The 26762-nt window shown below is 37.8% G+C and overlaps 1 protein-coding gene and 1 long non-coding RNA gene across 2 annotated transcripts in view; both read right to left on the reverse strand.

The window, feature by feature from the left end:
• Nucleotides 1-11136, reverse strand: part of LOC309641250 — a 29857-nt gene extending 18721 nt beyond the window's left edge. The window contains exons 1-2 of the long non-coding RNA XR_014252580.1: nucleotides 9723-11136; nucleotides 1-9684 (exon numbers count right to left, since the gene is read on the reverse strand). The exon at nucleotides 1-9684 is cut by the window's left edge and continues 18721 nt beyond it. This is a non-coding gene — a long non-coding RNA (uncharacterized lncRNA). The remainder of the gene's footprint in view (nucleotides 9685-9722) is intronic.
• The window catches only part of PDE3A (phosphodiesterase 3A), a 310755-nt gene that overhangs the window by 220048 nt on the left and 63945 nt on the right, over nucleotides 1-26762 (reverse strand). The gene's annotated exons all lie outside the window — the stretch shown is intronic.

Consider the following 26762-nt stretch of genomic DNA (forward strand, 5'->3'; position numbering starts at 1 on the left):
CTATGCAATACTCTGTAATAACCTACATGGGAAAAGAATCTGAAATATAATAGGTATATGTATAATTGAATCACTTTGTTGTACACCTGAAACTAAAACTTCACTGTAAATCAACTATACTCCAATATAAAATAAAAATTAAATTAAAAATAAATAATACAAAAAAAATTTAAAGGAAAAAAAAGAGCTGTATGTTTCTGAATCTTAGTAAGACAGATTGTTTCCTTATTTACTTTCAGACAAGTATAGCAAAATTGGGGGAAGTACTATGAGTTTCACTCCAGTTCTGTCTTCCTTATAGCTAGTGAAAAATCCTCCCAGATTCAGGCAATAGGTTGAATGTCAATCACAGTTTTCTGCGTATATATTTTCCTTTGTTTCTCAGGGGGCATTAGTAGGAAAGTGGGAGAAAGATACGGGCCAGATGCCATTTCTAAACTATAACTCAGTTCACTCATGTCTATATAAACAGATTTTCCCAACATCACATATTCATCCCCAAATATGCTTTGAAGTTAATGTTTATAACAATTGATGAAATTCCAGATAAATCAAAGGACTATTTTTGAAAAAAATTAAAACAGCGGCAACAAATTCAGTACTACATTGAACAGAAATGGAAATACCAGGTGGGATCTCTATATAAAAGGCCACCCATAGAAGGGCTTCAGGAAATATTAACAACCTTCAAACAAAGCTACAAAATCAGCAGGCATTGCCCTTCGGAATTCTGCAACAGCACAGCTAACTGGTTTATAAATCATAAATCCACCCATGTGAAGATGAGCACATACAGGAAGACGAAAATTCACTAACAGATTAAAATATCCAAGTTCCTGAAATCCAGAAGGAAAAAAATATCTGGAAATATTTTTGAAGAAAAAGATGTCAAAGATCACATCTGTGAGTTAGTAAAGTTAATCTCCAACGGAATCACCAGAATAATCATAATACCCAACTGTATAGATGAAGAACACTGTGAAAACTTGTGGAGAAGATGGGGTCAGGAGGCAGCAATTTTAGGGAAATGAGAATAGCTCTTCTGAATGGTAATTTATCTGACATGTTTACTCATTTAGTCAGGGCATAGTTTAGAAGTTCTTTTTTTAAAAATTTTACAGCATTGCCATAAACCAACTATGACAAATTTAATGACATTGTAAGTTATTTTTTAACAGATATAAGAACTCAGATAATAAAATGTCCTAACCTTTAACCTGCCAAAAGTAGATTAACCCTTAGAATACCTTGGAATAGAGACATTACACCCTTTTCTTCCAGGTGTGTTGAGAGTTTATGAAACCAGTATTCCATTCTGGACCTAGCACTTAGGTATTATAGAGGACAATATTATAACTTATGTATAATTATATAATAATTTATATATAAAGCATATGTATAGAAAATTATAGTATCTCCTAAATGCATAAAACAAAACATATATGAATTAAGGTGTGTATATATATATGTAACATGTGTGTTACATGTATGCATATACATACACACACAAACTCATACATATATACATACATTCCCTTAGTTCATGTACACTTTATTTCAATTCATAAGTGAAATACTGTAAGTATAATACTATTGGGAGTCCTAAAGAAATCTAGGCTGCCAATATAAATCTAAGGTCTAAATATAGAATTATTATTATTAAAAACAAAAGAAAAGATATAAAAACATTCCCTCCTCAGAATTAGAAAACAGAATCCTTTCCTCGTAGTGCTCTCCATATTAGGAGGAGGATTACTTCTTCACTCAAGTCCTTTATCAGAATTTACTTGAGATTTTACCCCTATGTGAATTTCTGGTTTGTTTTTTGCTTTTCTTTTGTTGTTTGTTTTTTTGTTGAAAGTAGATGCCTCTCTAGGAATGAAGTGACTGAGTAGCTTTTATAAAAGGGATTAAAAGGATGTCCTGGGAAGCAGACTATGGCATCCATAACTCAGGCCAAGGGAGGACAAAGCAAAAACTAAGTTTAATTGACAAAAGCATCTCCATGCCCAGTCAGGGAGGGAGAACATTTCCAGAATGGTCTTTAGCTGGAAATCTCATCCAAAAGTATAAATCCTTTGTTTGATTCTAGCTGGCAAATCCATACCTGTAACTAAGTGTGATTCTGTAAAGAAGGGAATTATAAAGGACCATTAAAATTTTATATTAATAAACTGAAATAACCAATACACTAGTTGCTCAACTACCATGCAATGCTTACCAACTCTACCCATGGACACACATATGGCTAATTGAATTTCCAGTTAAATTTTTGGTAAGGATTCTTTATTACCAATATATCAACAGTATGGTCCTAAACTTGTCATGTTTTTAATTGCTCCAACTCTGACCTGTTACTTATAAATTGGCTTAGCTTTACAGCTTTCAACTGAGGTTACGTAAGGTTTGTTTCACCTTACAGCGCAGAGAAATGCATGTTTTCAAAAAAAATTTGGAAATATAATTTCCTAAGAAATTAACTTTAAGGTATAGACATCATGGTTCAAATGTTAAATATGCATATTGTATTAAATCCTCCCCAAATTTGTTTGCAAAATATCTCTTCTTTGATGATGTGATATATTACATAAGCAAACTCCCAGAGAACAGACTACCAAATTTAGAAAAAACACTACTAAATTCAGTGTTTTAAAATTCTACCTGCTTCTGTATTTTACTTACATGACTTACTCTTGTCACTTAGCAAATTTATATGGGGCGGAACCTAGTAAATGTCTCCACTTCTGTCTCTTCAGAAGTGTAGACTCTCTCTCTCTGCCTGTTGGAGAAGATAATCACCTACAAAGAGTTTGTCAAGGTGTCCTGAACATACTGTTTAAAGCGGCAGTTAAATTTTAGTTAACCCGTAATTTTTCATATTTTCCTCCAAGAGTTCTTCATCACAGGAAAACAAAAATCATCTCTTGTGGTCAACTGCCAATTTCTTTATCATTGAAAACGTTACACTGATAGAAATGTTACGGGGATCTATGATGCTTTGACTGAGGAAAGCTTGAGATAAATCACACAGTAAGAGTTTCTAAAATGTGGTCGGGCAGATTCAAGAGGTAACATCTGAATGGATTATTCTACTTTCTATTTCTTTCTTCCAACATTTTCAGCATTTTAAAACACTTGCTCACCCCTTATGCCACAGAAGAAACAGAGAGCAACAAGTCATAAGATGTTTACCTATGTTTATAATTAGAAAGCTTACCAGTTTTAGCATAAACATACAGCAATGACAGGGGTTTATTTAAAAGCAGCTTACCACTTCTTAGTAAATGTTGAGTGCCAGAACACGCAGGATGGCTCACCCATGCATTCTTTCATCTTCATTTATCTGGCAAGCATCTGCCACTTGCCTACTATGTGCTGGGAACCCTGTTAAGCACTGTTCTTAGGCACCAATAAGATAAACCAAGTCTTCCTCTTATTGAGGGTGGAGGAGTTGGAGCGGACAGACAATAGAAAATAACATACGACAAGTGGTAATATGAACAATTCAGAAAACAGAGTCAGGTAAAGACGGAGTAATGAGGGTCGGTGTGTATTAATGGCTTTAAATAAGACAATCTGGGGCAGACCCCACTGATGAGGAAAATTGGAGCAGAGACCTCAAGGAAATAAAAGAATAAACCATGTGAATACTGAAAGGAAGAACAGTCCCGGTGGAAGAAACGGTTAAGTGCAAAAACCCTGAGGCAAGGACAGGCTCAGCAAGTTCCAACAAGGGCAAAGAGCTGATGTGAGGAGAGGAGAAATGAGGAAAGTGCTAGGAGAGGAGGTCAAGCACACAGCAGGTAGGCAGGTCACAGCTGAGCTCATTGGCTGCATGAAGAACACTGAATTTTATTCTGAATGAGAGGTGAGGCAATCACAAGATTGCACAGAAATGACATGATCTGACTCACCTTTCAAAGGATTAGTTCTGGTGCCGTGTGATGAATAAACTATAAGGAGGCAAGGGCGGAAGCAGAAACCTTTTAGAAGGCTATTGTAATAACACAGGTAACAGATGATAGTGATTGAGACCAGGACGGTAACTGTGTAAGTGGTAAGAAGTGGTGAGATTCTAGCTCTACTTTGAAGTTGGGTGGAATAGGATTTGCAGATAGGTCACATGTGGGATGTTAAGAGTAACAGAGGTGGGAAGGATGATGCCAAAATAGGCACCCGGAGCAACTGGACAAGTGCAACTGGATAATCAATGTATCAGCAACAGCGTTTCCTGAATATGATCCCAATTTAAAGTCCAAACAAGAGCAAAAAGTATCTAACATTTTACAGGCTTTCCTCTCTGGCCCCTTTAACCAAAAAAGTTGAATTTTCTAATTTACTTAGTTCTTAGATACTCTGACAATTCATGATTCCCTCTTTCCACAGTTTCTGTTCCCTATATATCTTTACTCTAAGTGAAAGGATGGATGGATGGAGGGATGGAGAGATAGACAGACAGACAGACAGACAGACAGACATAGAGAGAGATCTATCTATAGTTACAAATTTGGGAAACAAAAGTCCATAAGCCTTCCACCCAACTTTCTTCAGGCTGGCTTTTAAATCCCTTTCATCTGCTGATTCAAACCAATGATGCGGGCAGGCACCGAATAAAAGGACCACAGTATTTTTTCTAAAGGCGCCTGAAGACAGAGGCTGTCAACCCTTTAAAATCTTACCAAGACAGCACCAAGGAAAGCAGGCAGTCCACAGCACTGTGAGAAGAAACAACAGTGTCTTTAGCTGGTGAATAAGGTGCGTGCTTCCCTGTTTGGAGCTCATCACCTAAACAAGGTAAACTGGTATGAGCTACCGAGGGAGTGTAAGGTCAGAGGTCATCAGTGGCAGAGGTCAGGCGTGCTTCCTTTCCATGTGTTAGCTGTCGATGGCTGATGACCGTCATTAAGTTAAAGCCAAACGACCCTGAGCCCTTGATGAGTAGTTTGCTTCTTCCCAATCTCTGCCAGCATTTCCCCTGGTAAGCTCTGCAGATCATTACCACATCAGATGCTCTGAGACTAAAAACGATTCTCTGATCAAATATATGTAGGAAATGCTCTGTCCCATAGTCCTCCTGTAGATATTCACAATGCTCCTTCATTAAAGGTATTGTCAAGTCCCATGGTAATCAAACCATGAACTGCTTAACCAGCATTTGCCCAACTTATTTTACCCATGGGCAAAGAAAACAAGGACCTTAATTAGGACAGTGAGAAGAGGATGGCCATTCAGAAACATACTGCACAGGAAAACTGTCAAAACTTGGTGAATGATTTAATGAATGGGTGACGGGAGAGGCAGATATCAAAGTTGACTTCAATTCTAATCCCATCAAATTGATGACCAGGTAAGGGAGGGACGTATATAGTAAAACAATTGACTTCCAAATTTTAAAAAATTATCTTGATTCAATTACACACGGGCATTTATGGATTGCTGCGTTCAATACGTGAAAGCAGGCACCAAGAACAAGAATGATGAACAAGATAGAGACCGTTCTTGCCTTTGCACAACTTAGGCCATGTGAACCATTCCAGCTCCGTATGAGAACTCTGATAAGTAAGGAGGACGCCCATGATTCGGGAGCAATAACATTCAACTTGAGGCTGGGAATGTGGGAGGCACTGCAAGAGGAAGTAATATCTCAGCTGAGCCTTGAAGGAGCATTGTTCACAGGTGATAAGAGAGAAGTTTGTTCACACACAGGGAAGGACAAGGCAGATTCAGCAGGGGAAGGGCCCTGTCGGGCAGGTCAGAGCAAGGTAACAAGAAATCGAATACACGTGAGTGTAGCACACAAGAGGAAGGGAAGAAACACAGAATTAAATAGTCTCTGTATTATGTTCAACTGCTAATGTATTATAGGCACAAATTTTCCCAAAAAATATAAAATATGAACATTTCCAAATGAAGTCCAACACTCTAGGGGTTTTTTTCTTTTTTTATCGAAGTATAATTGACTTAAATGCTGTGTTAGTTTCAGATGTACGGCAAAGTGATTCAGTTTTATATATATATATATATATATATATGTATATTTATATATATATATATTCTTCAACACTCTAGTTTTGTATGTGAGAAAAGTCTTCTAGACACCAGGGGGCCATGTAAGTGGTGAAATTAAAGAGAAAGAAATGAATCCCCTTTTGCTTTGGGTACTACTGACATTCAGAAAGGTCACTGGTCCTTTCTTCTAGAAAAGAAATTAAAAGCCAGCCATAGGTGAATTAGAGACCCCTGAAGAATGCCTAGGAAAGCTGTGAATACACTGAGGTCTGCAAACTTCCTGCAGACTGGAAGTTTGAACCATGTTCTTAAATACCTGATATTTTACAATTACTTCTGCCCTCTACAGCCTTTTTCAAGTGATCAAGGCATACTTCCTAATACTAGAATTTTTGCTGACATATTGGAAGGGATAAAAAGGTTCGATTTAAATTCTAGATTTAAACGGCGAGCTTTGTAAAAATGACACACCTCTCTGCAGGTAATTGGGCTCTCCACCTTCATACTCTGACTCAGCTTGAATTAAAAACTGTATCCTGCCTTAAACATGTTCTCAAAGTCCAAGGCGGATACTCATGTACCCAAGTAAACATTCAATCTTTTTCTAGGCACCACTTTGCTGTTATGCTATACTTCTTACCCCCTAGCAAGACCTGATCAGCTCAAAATTTTGACATGCATCTCCCTTTGAAATAGAAATACATTTGATGTATTCACCAAACTGTGAGCACATGCCCACCCTTGCCCAGCTACAGTCTATGTTTCACGTTACTCTTCTGAAAAGCAAGTCAGATCATGCCACTCCTCTGAGATCAGAATAAAATCCAAAGGCCTCAACATGGCCTCCAAGGGCCTCCACGGATGTCCCACTGCTTCGTCTATGACCACTTGTCACACCATTCTTGCCTTTGCTCCTAGGCTGCACCCTCACCTGTGACATTTACACTTGCCATTTTCTCTGCCTGGAACGCATTACCCTCCCCCAGATGTGCACATGGCTTGTCCCCCTGAGAGAAGCAGCGGTCGCCATATCAGTTCAATCTTTCTTGAACATCCTATAAAAAACAGTACACGTGCTCCATCCCTACCTAGCAAAAAACAACTCAGCCTGCTTGATTTTCCCTCACAGCACTGATTCCCCGAGACATGATCTACTAGAATGAAACTGAAAGTGAACAGAGGATTTACCTATTTGTTAACTGGTTTTTGAAATGCTTACAATAGTCTGGCACATAGTAGGCACTCAATAAATATTTACTCAAAGAGAGAATTAATGGTCACTAAAAAGTTTTGACAGACCGAGAATCAAGGGATAAATAATTGGAGTCTGGGACACAAACTTAAGGGCACTGCCCCAGCTACTTGCCAATCCTGTTCCCAGACTTACCCAAAAAGTGACATGATCTCCAGCAATTAACCCTCCTGGGAAGGGTTGGATTCGAGATCCTAGTTTATAAGCAAAGCAAAGAAGTTGAAGGAGAGCACAGAATAATGTTCCTCCCACGCCCCATCTTAAAACAGTAAATACACTATTCCCCACTTGGGAGGCACTCCATAATAAATGTCTGGATGGATGACCATTTTTATGTTACTGGAGAGGAAAGAGGAATAAGGGACATTTTCTCATGATGTGAGCTTATGTGATTGGACAAAGGCAGAAAGCAGATATGTATTGTAGTAGGGGGAAGGGCAGGCTCTTCAAATTCTCACAAAGTACAAATCCCTTGTTATGCTTTGGATGGGAAGGGTTTCATTTCAGGCATGTCGGGGAGAAGGGGTGGAGAGGAAAGTGCTATTTTTAAGCTCTTTGGTAAGAATGGCTGTTTTTCCCTCTGATACTCTTGAGCCACCCATATGGCATGTTTCCACGCACCGCTGTCTGGATGCTATCAGAGGCACTGCTTTGAGTGAGAGGAAGGGGTCATATGCTCATCTTCTCACATGCTGCTACTGCTGCTGATTTTTTTTAAAAGCTTTGTGACCTAGAAAGGAGATGGACGGTATGAATGATGCACAGACTGCAGAGAGCATTGGGCGTCATCAGTCTATTTATACCTCCAGGAAGGAAAAAATGAGTACAGGCCAATGACTCTATACTCCATGGACTGAGTAGGTAAAGATCATCTGGAAGAAACAATAAACAACGCAGCAAGGAAGGCATTTATGCCGTCAGTGAGAAATAAAAGGTGTGGCCATATTCACATCTTCCTTGGTCTTTCCAAAACTTGTTGCGTCTAAAGAATTTCAAGTTGATCCCTGACGTTCCCCACTACTGTGGAAGGCATCCTGAGTCTTAGGGAAAGACACCACCACCCACGTTTTAAAAACTGGCTTCACTCCATATGTGCATACATGCTCGCATTTGGCTATAATCAGCAGCCACTTGGAAATGCTGTCAGTTTGGGGGAAATGTTTTTCAGGCTTAACAAAGTATTTGGAAAAGCCGTACAGATACTTGTGTGACTTAACTGTGAAAAGGGGGAAAAAATGGAAAGATTTACACGGATTTGTACAATATGGTAGAGAAATTTTTTTCCCAAGGTATGTCATCAGTTCCTCTGAAATGGTTAAGTATTTCCAGGACAAAGCAGGGGAAAGGCACCCAGGCACAGCTGTTAACACTTTACTCCTGCAGCAACTGGAGAATTTAATGCCAGGCTTTACCTCTAGATTTCTAGTTGTTTCTAAAGGAAGCAGTGTACTGTGGGGTCCAATGGAAACGATGTTGTATAACTTACCCATTTTGCTCTTTTGTCACCCATTTAATCGTGCAGTTTCTGCCACCTGGATTTGCTTTGGGAGTTATTTTACTAGCTGTGGTGATGGGTTTGCTGACAACTGGTGAGAGCATGAGATGTTTTCTAAGGCTGGAGATTAGGTACTTCTTAGTGTGAAATTTATTGATCCACATGGGCTCAAACCTGGAGCCTAAATTGCTTCGTAGAACATGAACTGCTTTACTTTGAATACACTCAAGGTTCATAATAAAACACTTCCTGTTTCTTTTACTATCCAAGTCTTCTCACCATCTCTGAGGCAGACAATTTAAGGCAGGCTTCACCCTTTCCCTTCATTTGCTGAAATCACGTTTGGTTTTTAATTCACTGACGGCACGCTGTCATTTCATTACAATCATGTCTTCCACAACCTGACCAGTAAAGGGGGTGAGGCTTGAATTGTTCAGATCAAAGAGAATTAATGCTTTCATTCTGTAATTTCAAAAACTCACGAGGCAACTTTTGAGCTGGTAAATGTCAATCATTTGTTGCCGAGTCAATGATATTCTTACACCCGCTGCTACATACGGGAAACGCAGTGACTGATGGATAAAGTCAGTGAATTTAGCTAGAATAATAAACTTCCCTGACTGACTAGATTCCTCAGAATGTAAGTGGGCTCATAAAAACCAATACAACCAACTGGTTTTGTTTTTTGTGTGTGTTTCTTTTGCTGTTTGCATGAGCTTGCAAGTTTAAGAGGTATTGCTTACTTATTGTTCACATGTATCTGGTGCCAGAAAAGTGACTGCTGTGAGGCCTACTAGAGAAACATATCCAATGCACATGGAAAACTGATATTTATGACGCAGAGGTTGGGAGCTGCTGGGGGAGAAGAGAACAGGGAAAGCTGGGCAGAAATGAAAACCCAGCCATAGGGACCTTAAACAAAGAGGTACTTGATAAATATTTGCTGGTCAATTACACAATAGAGACAAAAGGAATTACGGGATGTATCATCTTTGAAATCTCCTCTACTTGCATCCCACTACCAAGAATAAGAACTTAATTTTCATGCACTCAATAATTTTCAAGTTTTCTTGTCCTTTAACTTTCCACCACATAAACCAATACTGCCAGGTTCTCCCCTCCATCTTTTTCTTCTCTCACACTGCCACCAAGATCCTGCCTTTAAATGGAGATGAACATGGTACATCCAAAATCAGTTCTTCTTTTGGGAGGTTATGGAAATGCAGACCTTCGGGGGAGCACTGAATAATTTGGCAAATTTTCTGTGAGGCAGAAGAATGTTCCATAAGGAAATGTGCTAGGTGAGAAAAGCAGACCAACAATTAATGCCCACTTCTCCTTTAAAAAAAAAAAAATTTTTGTTTTCACGGAATAGTGTATTTTATGATTTCCACATGAATCCTTAATTTATGCTAAAGTATCTCTTGATAATGGTGACCAATTACTGTGAGAAAAAGAAAGCTAAGGGATCTACTCAGACATATTTAACTTACACACAAGAAATGGAAGGAGATATTCTTGTTGCGCAATAAAAACAAAACACAGGAAAAAGCAATTACTGGCTTTTGTGGATTTTGTGGATCACACAGATACTGCTTTTAGATTTCCTCATTTTATGTTTGTATCCTTGATCACACTGACAGTCATTATTCATCCCAGAAAATAATGAGGTATTTCCTAAGAAGCTAATATTCACAAATAATTCTGGTATAACTATATTCTTAATTTCTCTTTTCACCCAAGTCCTCTCACATACATATGAAGATAGTCAAGGTAGGGGTGAGGACTTCAGTGATATACTTTAACAATATCCGTACATAGGATAGAGTAAGATTTCTCTCCATGTTAAACGCCCCTCAAATCAATTTCTATATAACTTCTTCTTGCAAAAGGAAATAAACAGCAATTAATGTTGACAATTGCTGGTCGTCAATTAGTGCTGACAACTGAAAACAAACCAAAGGAGAATGAATATTAAGAAAAACATTATGTTTTTGTAAATTCAACAAATCTCTACAGGAGTACTTCAATGTGGAATTTTGACTCATTCAAACTCGGCTCATTGTCTTTGATGAATTCTAAATGACGATCACGGAAAAGAGGATCCTTCAAGCATGATATATAACCGAGGATAGCTCAACCTATTTGCTGTGACACTGCCTTTTTCTCTGACATTATCAGTGGGCAAGATGGTTTTAGCATGTGTTTTTGTTTCCCAGACATTAAGTGCTTACATTTATTAAGTATAAGCATATACGTCAAATTCAATGTTTCCAACTGAAATAATGATTTCGAAAGATGCATAATCACACATCTTAGGATTTTTTAGTTTTAATTTCCAAAGTGCTAGGTTTGACTACATGTTTTCAAACTGCTAATTAACATAACAACTGCTAATTAACATAGAATTGGCCTACAATTTCTAATTGTTAACACTTTGCAGTGCTGTTGACTAAATATTTCCATTTGTCCTCCAACTTTTCCACCATATGGCAGGATTGTACTTCCCTATCTCCTTGGTGTTCAGTGAGGCCCTGTGAGGTCAGGGAAATGTATTCGCAAGTGGCATGAATCACTCCCAGGATTAAGTGCTAACAGCCATTATGTGATTTACCATGTTCTCTTGCCCTGTGATTGGGGAAGCACATGTCAGGGGGAGCTTCCTTTGGAAGTAACTGTAATAAGCACAGTCTTCCTGCCAAGACACATGAAAATAAGAGGAAAGTCTCTTTTGTTATAAGTCATTACAATTTTGGTGACTGTTGTTACCACAACCTAACTTAGCCTATCCTGACTACTACACATACCTTGTTGTGATGATATCCACACACTGGAAGTTCGAAAAAAAATTAAAAAGAGAAAAAATCTACATTAAACAACTGTAAAAGCCATTTTAATATGGACTATGGAGTGTCGACAGTTAAATTCCATTTTGATGTAGAAATGCATGTCTAGAAATTTTCAAATGTTATATCAACTAGAAAGTTAACAAGTAGTTCAATATTTAATAATAAATGAGAAGAGTGGAAGGGGATGGAGGATCCAGAGGTGAGAAGAGCATCCAGATGGAGGTGCTAACCTAGGAAAAGTAAAGAAATGAGAAGACAAGGAGATTTCAGAGAATGGAAAATAGTTCCAAATGAAGCTATGCAGATTGGCAGGGCCTTGTACACCACGGGAAGGAGCAGGAAAACATATGCTGTAGACCTGCAAACACTGTAAGCTTGTAAGAAAATGCAGTAGATGATCAGATCTATAATTCTCAAAGGTTTCTCTCTGTAGTTTGAAAGCAGGGTTTGAAGAGAGGAGTGGGTGGCAATAGGAGGATGAGAAGAGGCAAAAAGAATAATTGAGAAGAACACATTATTCAACCTGCTCAAAAATATCCCATGAGTGACCACACTCCTCATGTGGTACCAAACATCCTCCAACATCAGGAAACAGAGGGCAGTGGTCAAGGCCCCAGTCTCCAGCTTCAAGTTCAACTTCTGCCAAATACCAGCTGTACGGTGTCGTAGTTTCTCTCCTCATAAAATTCTACTTCTTGGGCTTATCATGAAGATTTAAATAAAATAATAATATATGTAAATACTTATTTTAGCAAAGTACCTGGTTCTTAGTAAGGATTAACAGGTTAATCTAGTCTATTTTATGACCATAACATAAGTAAGCCATTATTGCCTGATACCATATTTTTTCATTCTTCCTCTACTAATGACCTTGCCTTTGACTGTGTCTTTCCCCAGTCTCCACCTGCCAAATTCCACTCACCCTTCAGGATCCAACTCAAATACCATCTGCTCCACAAAGATTTTTCTGAATGAATGCTCCCCACCTCTAGGAAATAAAAGTTTCCAATTCTGAACCAGAACATATTTTCTAACTGCTTCATGGCACTTAATTATAACCTATCTGCTGGATAAAAGATACATAAAATAAAACTTATTTTTCTCAGGTATATTATATTTTTCTTTAGCTAGTATTACTTTTTATCTATCCAGGTATATTTCCAAAGGTACTTAGTTGTAATGCCTTGAATGTACTGATCTTCACTGTTGAACAATTTAAGGAATTAGATCCAATTCTAACATAACCCGATTAAGTTTAATAGAACAATATATAATATTTTTATTCACAAAGTTCAGAAACAACAACTATTTCACAAAACTGGTAATTTTCTCCTTCCTTTTATCTACAAATAATCAAAGATTAGATAGGGTGACTGTTCTAAAATCCCGTGGCATGTTGATGATAAATCCTAAAGGAAAATTCACAATCTCTGATGGAAACCCCCTAATTCCTATATTCCAGGAGCAGAAAAGGAAGAAAGCTAATCTTCCACAACTGTACAAATAGCATTCTTCACTCCCATAGCCCTCAAGATGTCATCAGGCAGAGAGGGATCTTCATAAACAGCTAGCCATTGAGAAAGTTTGTTTTTCCCCCAGATTCCACCAACAAATAAACCCTTGATACCCTTTGTGTCTGCTGTGATAAACAAGCATTCAAGAGGTGTTGTGTAAGTGATGGGACTTATTGAGAAATAGATTTGCACTTGAAAAGCAACCAGCCCAATAGTTTGATCATTACATCCTGAAAAATATACGGCCTGGCCCAGGCCTCTTTGGTTAAGTGATCAAATAAAATCCAAAGGGATTTAGGGAACAGTTCCTGCTTACCATCCTGATTGCAAATTTTCTAAAATAGACTTTGACCTTTAATCTCCATCCCATGAACTTTTTTTAGAGCCAGCCGAGTAACCTGTGGGATTATAGAGCCATCTCACCAATTTCTTTTCCATTACAAATGACTTTGGAATTTAAGTCTTTTGGAAAGTAAAGCTTAAAAATGAAGTCCTAAATACTCCTTGTAAAACATAAAAACCGGGCAGTATCATAGACACATACATCACTTTAACTTTTCATACCTCACCACACATGTTAACTCTTTCAAATGTCCCTTGTGTAGGTACTCTCATATTCATGAGAGTCAAAGCTTAATTAGATTTCTTTGGATCTTACACTATACTATGATTTGTAAATTTTTGTTATTTTTATAGAATGCCCAAATAAAAATAATCAAAAACAACTAAGTCAAAAAAAATTGATTTTGAAAGCATATGCAAATAACTAAGAAAATTATATTTTATGTATAGTTAATTTAGCAAAAAAAATGTTGCCACAAAGCAGAGTTCTATTAGATAGTGCTAGCTGTCTGTCCCGATTTTTTCCAGGCTGACTTATGCAACATCCTGATGTTTAAAACTATCCTGTCATGGAAAATCTGTCTCAGGGGTGCGGGGCGGAGAGGAAGGGAGTCCCATTTTCTTTTTAAAGTTATAATTCGAAACAGATAGTTAAACGATATAATAAACTTCTTGTACTTTGCAAACACTTTAAATTATGCACTGCAATACATACTGCAGTTATTTAAAATAGATAACCAACAAGGTCCTACTGTATAGTACAGGGAACTCTGCTCAATATTCTGTAATAACCTAAATGGGAAAAGAATTTGAAAAAGAATAGATACATCTACACACATGTATAACTGAATCACTTTGCTGTAGACCTGAAACAAACACAACATTTTTAATCAACTAAATTCCAGTATAAAATAAAAAATTTTTAAAAAGACTACAAGGTCAAGACAATAATATGCATTTGAAAGTAAAAACTCAGCAGATGCTCCTTTTTGCCCACAGCATTTACAATACTGTAATATCAAAATATTTTGCTTTGCAAGATAAGCAATCAACAATACTCAGTGATTTGAATATTTTTTAAGTGTAATACTTTATACATCCAATAGAGTTCTTCTTTGGTTTTCTCCCAATGTTACTGTAAGAAATTAATGATTATTAAGAGATGAAAAGAATTTGCCTTTTCATTAATGTAAGGACTCACTACTGTGGGTATAATAAAAGTTCATTCATGCTTCACCTCTTGCTATTGACCAGAAGATAAGCTGACATAAATAGATGAAATTCATATTGGATGTCATATATGAATGTTAGGACAAAAATAAGTTCCGAGTATTTTTCCAATTTGATCTTAGTCTCTCCAACAATTAAATCTTACTGCTCTTAACCCTTTCCTTCCAAAACTACCCGAGACGGATAAAGCTTTTAAAGTCATATCGTCATTTTATGGACGATTATAGAAAAATTACATTTTCAAACTAAGGGGAGATTTTAATTTTTTAACGTTTGAAGCTGACTTAAAGGCAAAACATATTAAGTGACAAGAGAGAATACAAGAATCGGGGTCTGGCTCAGTGATTAAAAGCAGTAACTCAGCTGCAAGCAAAGCACATCATGTCTGGACTGTAGTTGCGTTAACAGGAAACATGCTAACTCAGTTCATATCCTATGTTAAGAAGATATGACAGAAAGCTAAATCACTCTACCATTTCTACACCATAGTACGTGTCTGAATGCGCACCATATTTATCCATACTGAATTCTGCATTGCCTTTGAGATGAATGACTTTGGAACCGTATTTTCTTCTATTACTAACACACTAAGTGCAATGTCAACATCTGAAGATAATTATTTCTGTGTCTTCACATAACCTTGGAATGTTGAGAAATGTATTTGGCTTCAAACACAGCACAACAGCCATGACAACTCCGCCTTAACAATATAGACAGCAGACTTCTTTAAGGGAGAATTATTACATGGTTAAAACCTTTATAGTAAACACTCAAGACCAGGTTGTGCTAAAGATAAACTGAAATGTTAGGAAGGCTCAACACCTGTGGAGAGTTAGCCGCTCCCTTAAAAGAGAAACAGGAGTAACTTGGTGAACTCTGGAAAAAATGAAACTAATTCTTTCTAGCAACGTTCTCTACATCCAATAATAGGACGCCTTCATTACTACGTGGAATCAGCTATAGGAGAACTTAAGAAAAGTCTTCATGGGAGCAATACTCTTGCATGGGTCTGCTTTGGAAGACAAGTATAGTAAAATAATTACACGTTTGACTGGTAGTCCTTATTGGGGAAAACAATCTTTCTTCTTTATATAAAGGAGGGTTAGCTAAAACTGAAACAAAAAGCTTTAATATAAGAAACACAGTGCTAACCCTTAATTTAGTTCACTTCAAACTTTTGAGTTGTGGGCTCTTTCAAAAGGGTATCCACCATGATAAAATGTAAGCTGTGGGACTGAGTGTAAATCTCCAGTTTCTACACTAAGCCTACCGCCTGTAATCTTACTAGCATAGAGTAAGGACACAATCAGTATATGTTGAATAAATGAGTGAAGGCTGAGTGAGGTACAGGACTGGTTCCCAAATGCTGGCCATGACAAAATTTCACTCACGTGTAGCAAAATTGGAAAAATAAGGCCTGAAATTTTGTCATCAGGCATCTATCCATCTCCAATATTAAAGCTGATTTACCTCGCCTCACCCAACACTCTCAATTTTTGTTTTCAAAGTCCAGACCTGGAATCAACACACAAAGGAATCACACAGCATCTAGCTCAAAAAAATGTCATAAATTTCACCCCAGGGCCCCAGGCAGAAAAGAAAGAAAAAGGGGAAGAAAAGAGCAAAGTTGCAACACTGTAATTACAGAAGGGGAAAGATTAAAAATTATTTCCTCTATCCTGCAAAGAAAAGTGTTGTTCTAAGGGAAGAGCTTATTCAATTCTATTTCATCCTAAACCTTGGTAAGACTGCAAGCGAAGATTAATTTGCAATTATATAGAAAAAGTCCGAATATTACATATAGACTCTGAAGAACTAGTTCCTGTTTACAAACATGCATGTGATCTTTATCGAGAATTTAAGCCACTCTTGGTCTCAATCAATTTCATTCTTCCCTTTATAATAGAATAAGATATATTTTTTTTCTGCAAAATGCCGAGTCGCTGAGAATGTGTGCCTCATGGAACTTAGACCAGGCAGAGTAAAGCAGCACTTACTCACCGTCCTCAGGGAGCAAAGGTGACTAGAAACCAAATCCTAGTGATGAAATCATACGGCTCTGCTGATAAATGCCCAGTTCCTCTGACTAAATATTTCCCTCCTTAATCCCAGCCACTATAACTGCCAGTCATTTTGGGTCTGTTATTCCAATATGAAAAATCTGACTTAAGCACCATAAAAGTCTTGGGAAAAAAACATTTTTGAACACTGGTGGGCTCAAGGGACTGATAATGGAATATGAACCTTTCACCCCTAAAATGGTTTCTTGGGAACAGAAAGCAGCATATTTTGTCTGTAATAACCCTCCCTGTGCCCCCCATTCTCCCAGGTGGTGCTAAAGCATCCAGCAGCTGCTGGCCGTCAGTGTCGCTCCATCGTCCTGAAGAGTCTTTTGAATGATCAGGATAGACTAAGAAAGAAATCTGTCCACCCCAGTGCTTGAGAAAATTTGCATATAATCACCTGGAGATTTGTTTAAAATGCAGAGTTTGATTCAGTGATGGAGGGCAGGGACTGGGAGTCCGCATTTTTAGCAGCTCCCAGGTAACGTCGATGCTGCTGACCCAGGAACCTACCTTTGAGGAGCCAGGATCTATCCCACCTTTACCCACATCATGGAATTTGAGGGACACCACAAAAATCCCTCCGCACCAAAAAATCTCAATCTTGCCCAATACCAGAAATAAACACACACACACAAACACACACACACACACACTCACAAGGTGAGAGAAAACAAATTCCAGTTTCCCTTATTTAAGTTATTGGTCCAGATCCAACACCGCATTATATCAAGAGTGGTCACAGGGAGTTTGGGATTGACATGTACACACTGCTATGTTTAAAATGAGTGACCAACAAGGACCTACTGTATAGCACAGGGAACTCTGCTCAAAATTCTGTAATAACCTAATTGGAAAAAGAATTTGAAAAAGGATACCTGTATATGCATAACTGAATCACTTTGTTGTACACCTGAAACTAACACAACATTGTTAACCAACTATACTCCGGTATAAAATAAAAAGTTCAAAAAAAAAAGTGGTTACACCATACTTGTGTCCTGAAATCTGACCCTTTCTAGCTTTGCACCTACACTACAATAGAAAAGCATCCGTGCAGTTCTCACGGGATCCTTTCAACAGCTACAAGCTGAGCAGAGAAGATATATGTAATTACTATTTCAGAAAAGGAGAAAATAGATTGGTCAAGTTGAGCAACTGACTCATGACAACTCATAACTAGTATGAGTCAGATCCCGGAAACATACTCAGATTTTGTGACCCTCCCCCAAGTCTAGAGTCTAACCAATTTAACATTGCCTTTCACATCGCCAGTCCTCCCTACGTCCCAGCCAAGTTTTCTTTGATGTTTATTACACTATTGTTCCCCTAGCTGTAGAACAAACAAAAAAGTTGTATCAGTGTTCTATGGGGTTGTTTGGGTTTCACTATTTCAGAACAATCTGCAGCCTAAATGACTTTTTTTTTTTAATCTGGAAAAGAAGCCTGGATTCTGCTGGACAATACAGCTGAAGAGACAAAACGAATTAGGATTCTCAAGATTTGATTTAAGAGCAGAGTGATATTTTTGATCAAGCTGAATACAAATGCCAGTCACAGATCATCAATGTTAGTAACTGAGTGAAAATGCTCCACGATCAAGAATCTCACAGTGACTCCCCAGTAATAGAGAATGCAACTGGGATTCGCTCTGGAAGAATGAGAAATGAACAGTACCGCCTGCCTGCCCAGGCAACTCTCAGAGGGACGTTCCCTCCGGAGTGTAAGTTGAATAGCCCGGGCCGTTTCTGCTTTGTTAGCTGCTGGACCCCAGCACCCAGAACAGCGCCCGGTATATAGAAGATGCTCCATAAACATTCTTTAAATCAAATGAAGAACTGAAGTCTTATGATAACAATACACAATGTAATAAATATTAAAACGTGTTTCAAAATGCTACTCGTTTCTTTCTTTCATATTAATGTGAACTAAAAGTTGTTTTAAATATTTTAAGCCTTTGGACAACTAGAGACACTCTGTTCTTCATCACCTGATGAAAAAGTACTCTTTAATAGCTAAAAGATGTAATCTCAATGCAATATATCCCGCACCACATAAATACTATATCTAATCAAGTAAGAGAAAGATAGCAAATGACTTATATTTATTTCAAGCCTACTCTTCAGGTTATGGTGGGAATTTAATTTCTGATTTTCCTTTAGATCTTGGCTCAATCAGCATTTCATGAAAGAAATCTATCATAGGCTCTTCAGAGCATGATGTACCTCCCTTTCTTAAACATCACATTTTACATGTATTTACTTTACCTGTGTTTGCCACTGGGCTACCCTCTCTCTGAGGACAGGGATTGTGTCTGGCTTTGCTCACAACTGTATCCATCGCCTCTGCCTGCTCGTGAGGCTTACCAGACTAAAAACTAGCAAATATCCTCTATAAACAATTCTCAACAGCCTCTCTGGCCCTTCCCTCACATAAAGATGAGTATAGAGGTTTCTTCAATAGTTTCAATAGGACCACACAAATTCAAAGCCTCTAGGGAAGTTTGATGGAAACACATTATAAACTTACAACATCACAAATGCATGTTCCCCACCTGGTCCATGGACGATTTGGGGCACATGCCCTAGTCATGAACAAGAATGGGTAACAGATAGTGAAGGCTGGAGTATGAGACAGAAACTCAGCTGAAATGCAGAAAAGGAAAAGGTCACGTCAATATTCAATATTCCTTTGCTGAGTTAACAAATCAACAGAGATTAGGTACTTTATTGACATTTCACAAGAACATCAATGCTCTACATTCTTTTAACAATGTAGGAATCTCGAACTTCCTACGTGAGACATACTGAGTTTAAGGAAGAACAAATCAAATTCAAGTTAAATGAGAACAGAGCTCAGGGTGAAAAAAATAATTGATCACCCAATTTTTCTATAAGCAATTCTTATGCAAGAATTGCTTATAGAGTGGAGGTCAGAGTGGAGGAGACAACCATACTTAAAGCACTGCGACTGTCTAGGAATTTCATCTGTACACAACCCATCTATGAAAAATTCCATTATCTGTTAAGTCATTAAATAGAAAACATTGTTTTCATGAACAATGAATTTGAAGGCAAAACTGTAACAGAGAAGACATATATTTTATCTAGGTAGATACAGAAATCTTTCTTTCCAGCAGCCATTCACCTAAATCTGTCTTTCCAGTAGCCCATACTTTCCTCAACCTTACTAAAATTACATTTTGTGTACTTATTTTTTAAAACTTTTTATGCTGTTCTTAGAATTCTGACATTGAAATATGGTACAATATTTATTAAGAGTTTACTTAATTGGGTTTTAGATTTATTAAAAACCGAATTCCAGGCTAAATACATTGGAAATAAACAGTTATCCTGAGAAAGCAGTGTTGTTTACCAAAAGTTTCATAATACTATTTTTCTAAAGTCATCCTGCATATAGAGACCCTCTTCAAGCAGAACCAGAAGGTAATAACATATCACCACAACTGGTATAGTTTCTAAGACTGTATGCCACTGATGTACCCTATATATTCCAACCTTCTTTTTCCTGCTTCATAATGGATGCTCAGACTTGCACACTTGCCTCTTTTAATATTAGGAATGCAAAATCTCCAATGTTTCTAAGGTGCAAGGTTTCTTGTCTGTCCATCACGGCCCCCACCCACTTCCTCCTCCTTCATAGAGTCCCAATTGGTTGAGGCATCTACCACTTTGTCACGTAACCCAAGTGTCCCAAGTCTGCTCTGTCCCACCAAAGGTCAGGTTGGTCAGCGAGTGATTCCATTGCCCTTTGCAGGGAATGGTTCAAAAGAGGTTATTCCAACTAATACGCTAAGAGGATGCTTTTCGGGGGTAGCTGGGAAAGTTCTGCCTCATCCAAACCTCATCCTCCTTGTGCTTGGATATGAGGCCCCAGAAACACATCAGCTCCATTGCTGCCCACCAGAGGTGGGCAAAGTTAGAGAATCCCAGGGAAAATGGAACCAGAACTCGTTGATGAAGTCAACCCTGACACCTTCTAGACTTCCATTTGTGAGACAATATACTTTTGTTATTATCACATGTATCATTTTGGGGTTTTCTACTTCCTGTACACAAAAGCATACTAAAAGATACATTTTAATTATTTAATAACCATTCAACTAAATTTCAAAAACAATTTTAACTAGCAAATGGCAGAGTACCAAATTGAATATGGCTTTTGGAATATAATGTGGGGTTTTTTTTTTTTTTTATAAGAAGTGTGGTTTAGAAAGTAGGTTAAATAAACCAAGGAATTAGCCGTCTGAATTTTTATGATAACATGGAAAGGGGAAGAAGAGAAAAATAATTGAAGCTCTTCCTTTTTCTTTTCTTTAAGAAATTTCCCAGCATCTCATATAATTCCAAAACCATAGTGAGACTTTGACAGCTGTTTGGAGAGTAAATTCTTAGATTTTTGTCACAGAAAAGAGTACCTAAGTATCTGGTGAGCTGGGAAATTGGACAGATCCGCCTCTGTGTGACTTTGGGCAAATCATTCAACCACCTAGGCCTTAGCTTGTTCATCTGTAAATAAAAACATCTTTTCTAAGTTCACATGTTTCATCAACATTGGCACACTATCACTGCTTTTGGGGGAAAAAAATTGCCAAGAAAAAAGACACTGAGCTCATAAGTGACTGCATGTTAAAAGTGCTTGCAGATTAATACTTGAAGTCAGATCACCAGGCCACATAATTTCATGTGTCTTAAAAGTTTGCTTTACTTCTCAGCAAACAGCAACTTATGAACCTTATAGCAGTCGCATAATGTGTTATTAAACTAATGTATAAAATGGAAACACTTTCTTTCAAAAGGTTTATCTACAACTGAAAAGGTAAGGCACATAGATGATCTTTGATTTCATGATTTCTCTTCGTTTACTTTATGCTCTTCAAGTGAATTTCAAAGACCTGAAAATATAATCTAATATCATGGAAAATTTAGACCTATTATAGCTACTTATATGTCCAAATAGTGGTGGTGTTTTGTTTTGTTTTTCCCTGCCCAGTCACTATCTGACAGGCACAGTGTCCTAACACTGAGTTTATCTGATTTAAATTAATCCTCGGGACTTCCCTGGTGGTCCAGTGGTTAAGACTCCACGCTCCGAATGCAGGGGGCCCGGGTTCGATCCCTGGTCTGGGAACTAGATCCCTCATGCCGCAACTAAAAGATCCCGCCTGCTGCAACTAAGACCTGGCACAGACAAGTAAATAAAATTTTTTTTAAAAAAGTTAGTAGAATGCTCTTTAAAAACAATTAATTAATTAATTAATTAATCCTCACAACTCAAGCGTCCCCATCTTAAACAAAAAGAAATAGTCTCAGAAAGACTAAGTAAATTACTTTACAGTCATGGATATAGAAAAATCTTTCATCTCCACCATTATATAGGGCATCCTCATCTTCTCAAATGCTAAGAACTTTTTTCTAACCCCACACGAACCTACCCGGCAGAACAAGATTTCAGTGAACAACCACAAAAATATCATCTTAAAAACTTTTATGGAGAAACTATTTTCGGAAAATAAAGTAAACAAAACTTTTTTTTTTGGTTCACTGATTTTGCTTCTGTGAGCCTAGTGCCTTATATTATGTGTGAAGGGCCAGGCTTAGCTATAGAGAGAATCTCCATGCAGCCTCATTTCCTTCTGTATCCTCTGTTTTCAAAACGTAAAATCAATCTACCCGGTTTAGACAGAATTACAGAATGGCAAGCAAACTCATATGCCAACTTTTCTATTAGGGTGGTAATGTGGACGGGTAGATGATGTTTCCTTCCACAAATGAGACAATCTGAGGGAGATATTATTACTGAGAATTAAAAGGATAGAATAGAGAGGTAAAATAAAAACTTCCGATGAATCCAGAATATTTTAAGTATTGTGGCAACAAGGACAGCACAGAAAGCATGACTTGCCTAGCTTCAAGGAGTAAATCTGCTTCAGTCCTGGACAAGAACACAGATATAAGGTAGTTTTCCCACTATAATTATCCCCGCCCACAGAGCAACAATAGAAAAAAGCCATAAATATTAACTCTGCTACAACACAATTCTTTCAATACTTGTGCTTATATACATATGAAAAGTAGGGAACAGAGGTGCCTAGGGGCTCAGCAGCAGCCAATGCTTATATATATACAACAGGGACTTATTGTTTTTCAAAATACCATATTTTAGAATAAAACGTTGAGTTTCTATGAGTAGCCCATTTCAACTGTGTTCACTTCCATGGTCTGGCAGCACAGTGCTTTTTGACTTTTGCTCTCATGTAGTAAAGTAACACACCCTGACCCCAAAACAAAGGATGAAACATTGGAGTGATATTTCTCCAAAACAAAATGGACAATTTTCTTTCAAACAAAAGAAAATCCTGTAAAAAGGCAGAAGCTCATTTAAGGCATGGTGTGTATCAAGAACTAGGGGATTACATCAAGTGATTATTACCAAAAAGTCCCTTGATTCAAAAAATATCTGCCTAAATGATCTAGTTTGTGAATCTGCTACACAAAGGAACCATGAGTGCTTCCTTCCTCCTAGAAAAGGTACCTCCATGGCACAGAAGAGAACAAGATGAGCATTCATTTGATACATTCAAAGTGTTCTTGAATAAAGACATCTTTGCTGGTGTCTCAGTGTATGTGGGCATAAACTCTGATGCATTAGGAGAGGCAGTAAAAACACAAACCATAAAAGGATCTTCCTAGTATAACATTTAAATGTTAGCAGTAAAAGTTCCCAATTGTATTCTCTTTATTCACTCATCATTGGTATGAATACCATCTCCTAAATTTTCAGCAAGATCTCCCTCTTCTATCTTTTAAAGAAGGTTTTCGGGGGCTTCCCCGGTGGCGCAGTGGTTGAGAATCTGCCTGCCAATGCAGGGGACACAGGTTTGAGCCCTGGTCTGGGAAGATCCCACATGCTGCGGAGCAACTAAGCCCGTGAGCCACAACTACTGAGCCTGTGCTCCGCAACAAGAGAGGCCGCGATAGTGAGAGGCCCGCGCACTGCGATGAAGAGTGGCCCCCACTTGCCACAACTAGAGAAAACCCTTGCACAGAAACGAAGACCCAACACAGCCAAAAATTAATTAATTAATTAATTAATTAATTAAAAAAAAAAAAAAAAAGGTTTTCGTTAGAACCTTTGCCCAAAGGTAATCGAGTAACTAAATTATATCAGTGTAAGGTTTACCTTCAGCCCATTTTTCCCCAGCATCAGGACAATAAAGGGTCCAAAATTCCTCACTGTATTTTTTACAGTCCCTTAAACGAAAATACGTATGTGTTTTCTGTTCCTTTTCAGATAATTTGCTCTTTTCATAAAGAAGGAATAAAAGCAGGCATGAAGAGTAGCTTGGCAGTTAACCACACATTCAATTAACAGGCCCTGTTACTGTTATCTCCGAGTCAGACATGGAAATTTCCAAGACTGTAACATCAGCCAGGCCCATTAGAGGGAGCTACAAGGAACATTAGTTTCAGGACTTGGTATTCAGATGAACCATTAACAGAAAATGCAAGTGCCCCAAGAATACTAACGTAGGGTATGGAAACCTCAAGCCTCTGGGATCTTGACTCCAAAACACCCATAGATCACCATAACCCTGCATGGCCAAGACCCATTTGTGCTCATCTGTGCCCATTTGTGGTAGAGCTTAAACATGGGAGACTATTGGGGCATCTGTTCTTCTGAAAGCAGCGATGTAAATTGTTTACCAGGATTTGGAACACCTGGATATTCCCTGACAGTTTCCTGACAGCTTTTGCTGCCTTTCAAACTATGCCACCAGGTGTACACAGAAGAAATCCAGAACGATGTGGGAATGGGTGGCATCACTAACTGAAATCTTGACATACAAGAATTGTTATTAATTTTCTCCTATATTAGTAAGTACTTCATCCTGTGTGAAATGCTTAAACATCTAGAAAACCAATTTCTTAAACTAGTAGCTTTTTTTTTTTAGTTTCCATATTTGAAATGGTTTAATCACGTTCTCTTTCCAAACCTTGAAATCAGACCTTGTGTTAAAGATTAAACAAATGCTCACATCGTCTTGCAAAGAAATCAGATTCTGCCTTTTACTGAAGACAGTTAACTGATGTTGAAGCAAAATAACATCTTCCTGAACATTACATAAACTTTTCCATTTAGGGGAAAAAAAATCCATTCTTGATAATAGCCAAGGAATTGTATTAAAAATTTCAAAGCTGTGACAAAGTGAGAGAGTGGCATGGACATATATACGCTACCAAACGTAAAATAGATAGCTAGTGGGAAGCAGCCGCATAGCACAGGGAGATCAGCTCAGTGCTTTGTGACCACCTAGAGGGGTGGGATAGGGAGGGTGGGAGGGAGGGAGATGCAAGAGGGAAGAGATATGGGAACATATGTATGTGTATAACTGATTCACTTTGTTATGAAGCAGAAACTAACACACCATTGTAAAGCAATTATACTCCAATAAAGATGTTAAAAAAAAAAATTTCAAAGTGAATCACACTATCACTTCTCCAAATGTTTTAGTACGCTTTAGTTTTCTGTTTCTTTGATTTTCTTGATGGTGAAAGTTGCCCCATTTAAAGATAAGTCACTGTAAGGTTAATAAATTGTCTATGGAGTTGTCATTATTGCATATGCTAAAACTACCTCATGATTCTAGCAGAATTTTAACAAATGACTTAACATATTGAGATGATTTAAATCATCACTTCCTTTCCCCTTTCCGGATAAGTTGTGGTTGATAACACTTTTTTAAAAAATTGATGCGGCACCAAGCCCGGTGCTAGATACTTTACATACAGCATCTCAAACTCTTCCCAAAACATTAAAGACACTATAACCATTTTGCATCTTATAGATGAAGAAATCAGGGCTTTGGGAGTTTAAATGATTTGTCCCAAGGCCACAATTCTAGTAACTCGCAGAGCCAAGATTAAGTCCGTCTCAATCCAAGACCACATGAGAACCCACACTCTAGCCATACGACCATTTTGCTACTCGTCACATAAGCACAAACATGCACATTACCCTTGATCATTTTAACCACTAAACTGGAGTCACAGATACTACTAACAATGATATATCCTTCATCAAGTTTTGAAATTTTCGTTGTATAGATTTTTTTATGGCTGAAAAGATCAGAGTTTGCCCACCTGTTTGATTATTGCACATGGGGTACGATCACCTGATTTCCTGGGAAAAGCACTAAGACCACTGTCCTAGAAAAGCCGGGCCATAATCATGACCTGCCCATTGATTATGTGTATGTTTTGGAGCAAGTCTCCAAATTACCCTGTGACGAGTATCTCTGATTTACAAGTGACATCCATAATCACCCTCTAGATGTTTGCAGCTGTGTTTATGATTCAGCTAGCAAGCCTAACACTTCACACAAAAGCCCTCCCAGAAGCCGCACTTAGAATAGCGAATATGCATTCCAATATTAATATGATTTGTTGTTGCAGGGCTAACAGTATAGAAAAATGCTAGAGGCCCTTTCTTTGTGATAATGTGACAGGTAAAAGATGTGAGAATTCAGTGGGTTATTTAAAAACAAGGAAAAATGACACCAGGGGCACAATTTATGGAAAGCAATCATAGTCTATTAGGTCAGAAAATTCCAATCCTAGATTTATGTTTGATTATATTTTCAAATTGCATGCAATAGATGTTTTTTCAAAGTGCAGGGTCAATACTGGTTGGCTGCAATGTCAACTGATTTGCTTCTCTTCTGTTAGAGGCAAATACTTCAAGATGAAATGTCAGAAAGGTTATTCTGGTTGCAAAAATTGTAAATGCTTATTCCTTCCCAAAGGTCAGATATTTTAATGAATCTTGAAAGACAATGAAACAGCATGCTAAGCCATAAATATTTTAATTTTCAAACCCATGTTTAAGCAGTCAAGTCACCTTAGAGGAGTTCCTCTTTTTAACTGTAATGCCCTCTTGAAATGCTTTTGTACAAATATGTTTACTTGAGGAAAGCCACCCTAGCAA

This window comes from Balaenoptera physalus (assembly GCF_965194825.1).
Source record: "Balaenoptera physalus genome assembly, chromosome: 13".
NCBI classification, from domain to species: Eukaryota; Metazoa; Chordata; class Mammalia; order Artiodactyla; family Balaenopteridae; genus Balaenoptera; species Balaenoptera physalus.